The sequence below is a fragment of the Cyprinodon tularosa genome, unplaced genomic scaffold (genome assembly GCF_016077235.1).
Source record: "Cyprinodon tularosa strain WSP-4 unplaced genomic scaffold, ASM1607723v1 ctg223, whole genome shotgun sequence".
In the NCBI taxonomy this organism is placed as follows: Eukaryota; Metazoa; Chordata; class Actinopteri; order Cyprinodontiformes; family Cyprinodontidae; genus Cyprinodon; species Cyprinodon tularosa.
In genome coordinates this window covers 660,445-666,875 of record NW_024038833.1, presented here as the reverse complement: position 1 = coordinate 666,875, position 6,431 = coordinate 660,445, and positions in this window count along the sequence as shown.

Sequence of the window (6,431 nt, the reverse complement as noted above, 5' to 3'; positions counted from 1 at the left end):
TCTAGTAATGTCGGTCTATTGATTTTGATGTATTGATTGAAAATTGTTCATTATTACCTTGGTTAATTAACATCTAATGTTAACTCTACTGCATTTTATAGCGGTAGGGTAAAATGCTTGTCTTTGTTCAAAAGACTGTATTAACTGTAAAGACTGTCTTTTACATCAGCCTGTTTTCAGGGCCTTTTTTTTGCCTACATATTTGTTATTTTTTGCTACATGCCTCCCCATCTTCTTGCCATATGTTTCTATGGCATAAATCAGTATCTGTGACCTGTTTTCATTTAAAAAAAAGAACATTGGCACAAACCTAGCCTGTATGTATTTTTTTGTATGTCATCGAGAGTATTTAAATGATTTTCAATCAGGAAAAAAATGTGCGATTAAAATGCGATTAATCGCGAGTTAACTCAGGCATTGATGCGATTAATCGCGATTAAAAAATTTAATCGATTGACAGCACTAATATATATATATATATATATATATATATATATATATATATATATATATACATATATATATATATATATATATATATATATATATATATATATATATATATATATATATATATAGTAATTGGAGCACTGGGGGCTGTGACCCCCAAACTGGGAGAGTGGCTACAGCAGATTCCAGGTAAAACATCAGAGGTCTCTGTCCAGAAGAGTATGACACATACCACCCCACGAGGGGTGAGAAAACAGTTTTTATAGATAGATAGATAGATAGATAGATAGATAGATAGATAGATAGATAGATAGATAGATAGATAGATAGATAGATAGATAGATAGATAGATAGATAGATAGATAGATAGATAGATAGATAGATAGATAGATAGATAGATAGATCACTGAAGGTTGTAGTTCTGGTATGTATGTATGTATGTATTAAATGATTCTTTATTTCTAAAACCTACAGATGATCTAAATAAGGGCTTCTCAGCTTTGCTTCGGGTTGTAAGTGGAATTTGATTCAGGTCCCTAATGCCACTTCACACATACACAAATGATATGAGACAACATACATTCTCAGACTTATTTTTCTGGCAGTTCTGTCCACAATAGACTGTATTTTTGCAAGTTTGTTTTGATTGTAAGGTCATTTAAATGTGCAGGAAAAGTTCAGTTTTTTTACAAGGAGTTTTTTTTGACATATATTTTTATGATTGCTGCTATTATACAAACTGGCCTGCAGAGTCTCTGGATGATCTTCAAGGGATTTTACAGAATACATATTTCTCTGGAACTGTTGTTTTCAATCTTCATGTGACTCATTTATAGATATATTTTTCCTCTTTGCACAGTTATGTATGAGATCCTTTTTGGCAGGATATAGGGCCATGTCTTCCTGACTTCTTTACTCTGCATATTTTCCCAGCACCCAGAAGAAGCTCTGGCAATCAAGTCCATTGGGGCTCTTTTCTTGCCTGATATGAACACTGTCACACAAAGCCGTCCTGATATTTATATAGTCCTTATGAATCCTCAATACTTCTATACTAACTTTGGTGTGAAGTCTTTGTGACATCCATCACCATTATTGGAAGCAGACATAGACAAACTGCAATGGGCTAATGGCTTTGTCCAAAGCTCTAAAAAGAAAAAAAAATTTGACAGATAACATTTCATATTTTCAGTTTCTTTACTCCTCTTTACTAGCAGGGAGTGTGGATACCAGTCTTTCTCTGTGTGTCTGTCTACATCCCGCTGTGGTTCACTTGATTATGGTGTTGGTCTGTAGCTAGAGGGCTTGGCATTCAAATTAAACTCACTCCGCCTTGTGACGCTCAGCAGTTAACGTGTCTTTAGAGATCGGGGCACCAGCTTGCTTTGTCTTGAGTTGGTGCTGCCATGTTAAGCGTATTTTTTATATGATACATAGTACGTGTTGGGATTTATTGAGCGCTGATAGCAAAGGAGTTGCTTTTTTTATTAGTGCCCAGAAAAAAAACAGATGTTGGCTCTAAACACATTTGGAGTCAAACTTTTACAGACATTGCAGACACATAACCATTTTGTTCCTGTTTTAAGTTAGTTGGGTTTGCCATTTTATTTCTATTTTCTAACTGCCAGAATTATGAGAAATAGATTTTTCTTCAACTCCATATGTTTACATACTTTACCTTTGTATTTGGCTCCTGATAGCAATGGCCTAATTTTCTTGGCTGAATTGGCAAATCTGTGTGAATTATATAATCTGCCTTGTGTAAACGCCCCTTTTGTTTCTTAGCTCTAACCAGTAAATTTCATGGACCTAAGATCAATTGTTTTGATGGTCTCTCTAAAATGTTGACTTTATTGACCCTTAGGCTACTTTGTTACAAATATGGGAGCAGGATTCAGATTATTGCACTTTTAAAAGACCAATTTGCGTCCAGGCCTCATCTTCCCGGCAAATTTCTTGAGACATTGCTTTGATATTTACACAAAATAAAAAAAAAATGTATGATGCCACCTATTGAGGGAAGTGCCCTTGATCCTCCTGCTGCAAAACAAAAACAGCCTGCTAACCCCATACATCAGGCATCCCCAAAGTCGGTCCTCGAGGGCCGCTGTCCTGCAGGTTTTAGGGGATTCCCTGCTTCAGCACAGCTGATTTTAATTGAAAGCTGATTAACAGGCTTTTGCTGAACTGCAATCACAATCAGCTGTGCTAAAGAAGGGAAGCCTCTAAAACCTGCAGGACAGCGGCCCTCGAGGACCGACTTTGGGGATGCCTTCCATACATCAGTCTGGTTTGTGTTTTCAGGCTTCAAAGCACCATGTTTTCCCTCCAAATATTACAATAGTGGCTATAGCCAAACACATTTTACATTTCTATGACTGGATGAAATGTAAACAAAGCATAAGCTATTTGTCTGTTAGTACATTTGTTAAAGGAATCAGATTTTTTGTGTTGGTTTTTTGTAGTTGGTTTTTTGTTGTTTTTTTGTTGTTGGTTTTTCACCACCTTGTAGTCCATGATTTATTTAAATGACTTGTTTTAATGTGCAAAAGGAAATAATTTTACCAACCTCAGTCACTACTGTATCTTCACAAGGTATTTTGCATCATAAGCTCTAAAATGTTTTTATAACTGAGACACACAATTTGCTATACTATGAGAAGTAGTGCCTTCAATGGTATTGAGCCCAAATCCTTGAAGGCTGATGTCCTGCTACTTTGAGATATTTCAATTGCGCTACACACCTGAATCCAATGACTAAACTACATTTTTTTCTCCTTGATTTTTAATGGCGGTTGGCAAGCATCTAAACTACCTCAGTAACAGCAGCTAAGCTATGCAGATCTCTGTCAATGAGTTCATATTAAAGTCAGGTGTGTTGAAGCAGAGACACATCTAGAAGTTGCAGGACATCAAGGATTTGGGCTTTATGCTGAAGCTTCAAAAAGGATCTCATCCCAGTCAGTAAAACCCAAACCATCAGTTAAGCACATTACAAGTTCAAAACCTCCAGAGCAATGTCCCAAGATTGAAGATTCATTGATTGTAAAAAAAAAAAAAAAAAGAAAGATTTTGTTCTTTTCATGGTTTAAGTAATCAATTGTAGTGCTCAGAAAACAAGAAAAACTGAGGAACTGGGAAATTGTTGAAAGCATGATGGGAAAACCAATAGGACCATCAGAAACTGGCAGAGTGATGATGATAAATTAGAAATTATGAGGGCAAATGCGATTAAGTATTTATTATGTTGGGTTAATTTAAACAGTTCGGAAAATTATGATTTTTTTGTTGTTGTTTTTGTTTTGTTTTTTCTGGGGGTGAGTCGTTTCTTGAGACCACAGCCTTAAGGTATATTGGTGTTTTAACCAAGAAATACTTTAACTTATGGAGGTCAACAGTTCTTGATATTTGGTCTGATTTTTTATTTTTTTTTCATTGATGCCACAAAAGTAAGACCTGTGTTTGAGGTGCTGCATTACACTATCCCCAGATGTCTCAAATAAAAATTAGTTTTAGGAATTAGCAGCGTACAAGCAATGCCATTGATATCTTGATATATCAAAAACATTTAAAGGTTTTTTTGTTAGCAAAATTCTGAATAACATCCATCATCTGACACACTTGTCCCAAGTGGGGTCACAAGGGCTGCTGGTGCCTATTTCCAGCAATCAATGGGCAAGAGGGAGGGCACATCCTGGACAGGTCGCCAGTCCATCACAGGGCAACATAGAGACACACACAGGACAAACAACCATTCATGCACACACTCACACAATTTAGAGAAGCCAATCAACCTAACGGTCATGTTTTTGGGCTGTGGGAGGAAACTAGAGCACCCAGAGAGAACCCACACATGCTCAGGGAGAACATGCAAACTCCATGCAGAAAGACCCCAGGCCAGGAATCGAACCCAAAACCTTCTTGCTGCAAGGCAGCAGTGCTAACCACTGCGTCACTGAGCAGCCCCAGAGAAAGAAATTTTTGGCTGTTTTTTTCTCCATGTGTTCTGGAGAAAAAAATAACTTTTCTATTTCATTAACAGGCAGCCCCCTTCAATCCATTAACAAACACAGGAAGCTGCTGTCTTGAAGCAGTACAGAAAGTACGTTGAAGAAGAGAAGCCTGACACTGTTCTTTGGTCAGCCACTTAGAAAAGGGGGCTTGTTTTACCCTAATGTAATCCAAAACACCTGTTTAGTGCACTTTGCTATTGAGTTACATGTCACATGTGAATGATGGATACCATTTAAAGAGTCAAACATGTTAGAAATTAAACATCTTTCTATGGCTAGCTGTGATTGGAGCTAAATGTTTTACTCCAAGCTGTAAAGCATCCATCTGTGCAGAAACACATGTGAAGACTTCAGTTTAAAAAGAGTTGTTGAGGAAATATAGGGAAAATTTTATTTTTTGAAAATAGACAGCAGTGTGCCATTTACCAAATGACTGTACAATTACAGAGACTGGAGATTTCATGGCTTGCACACGGCTTTAGCAAAGATCTAACGTGTGATTACATAGCCATGCACAGAGGAAGAGGACCTAACATGCTTTTGTCTGTTCATACAACATATTCAAAACATACAGGCGCTGTTCAGTCAGAACATTATTTTTGTTTTCATCTGCCTAGTTCACAAATTTTTTCATTTGTAACTCAAACATCTGCAAGAGACCTTCTGGTCTTCATTTAGAGCCTGTAGAAACTCTGCTGTTGGCTGAATCACTGTAGTTGTAGCAGTTTACGTAGTAATAGCACCATCTGTCAATCCAGATTTCACTTTCTGGACTGGATTCAACACACTCAACACTCAACATATTTTTATTTATTAGACTAAGTGATAGCGTGTTAAATGTGAATCCTTTATTGGTGCAAGGATTTAAAATTATACAAAACTCAAATTTAATACAAGATGTGATAAAAAAAAAATATATAAAATATATATATATAAAATATATATATATATATATATATATATATATATATATATATATATATATATATATATATATATATATATATAAATAGATAGATAAAGAAAACAGAACATTACGATCTGAGAGCTTATTTGCAAACAGGGTTATTGGGGTAAAAGATGTCAGGTGGCTTCCATCTCTGAGCAATAAGAGCTCTGAATGGGACTCATCTCCCCACCCACCTTGCCTTACCGTTTCCTTGGTTTCAGATCTACTTCCTCCTTTGCTGTTCATGTCTGATTGCTCTAAACCTGACGCACTTGATTGCTGTTTTTTGTTTTCAAACACAATTTCCTCAGGTTCCACTCACCTTTTCATAGCACAAATCATAGTTTCAGGTACAAAACCCAGTTTAAATGATGATTTCATTTATTTAAGGAAAAGAAGCCTGGCCCAATGTGAAAATGTGATTGTCCCTTAAACTTAATAACTGGTTGTAGTAACCTTTGCAGCAATAAACTGTCATCAGGCATTTGCCATGACCGAAAATGATCACTGTGGAGGAATTTTGGCTCACTCTTCTGTTTAATTCAGCAGCAATGGATAGGTTTTGGAGCATCAATGACTCGTTTAAGCTGATGCCAAAGATCTCAATGGGATTTAAGTCTGCACTTTGATTAGGTTACTACAAAACATTCATTTTGGGGTTGTTGTTTTTTTTGTTTTTTTGGTTTGTTTGCTGGATGTCTGGACATTACCTGGAGATAGGGACACAAAATGTTAAAATTCACCCTCAAAGTGGGGCCCTTTAAGGTCAGACCTTTTTGTTTTTGAGAAGTTTAGTTTACTTCAGTCTGCATCTGCATCTACACCACACCCTTAGCTTGATTCTAGCTGATTAAAGACTACTCCTGCAAAGACCTAATCTAGCGACATTTTAACTGTTCTAAGTTGTAAAACCCCCAAAGAAGCTTGAGGCTAAAGACTGAGTAACCCTGTGATTTTCAGCAACTGTGAATTCCAATAGAAATCGCAGTACAAACAGGTAAAGAAATTCAGTAACTGTG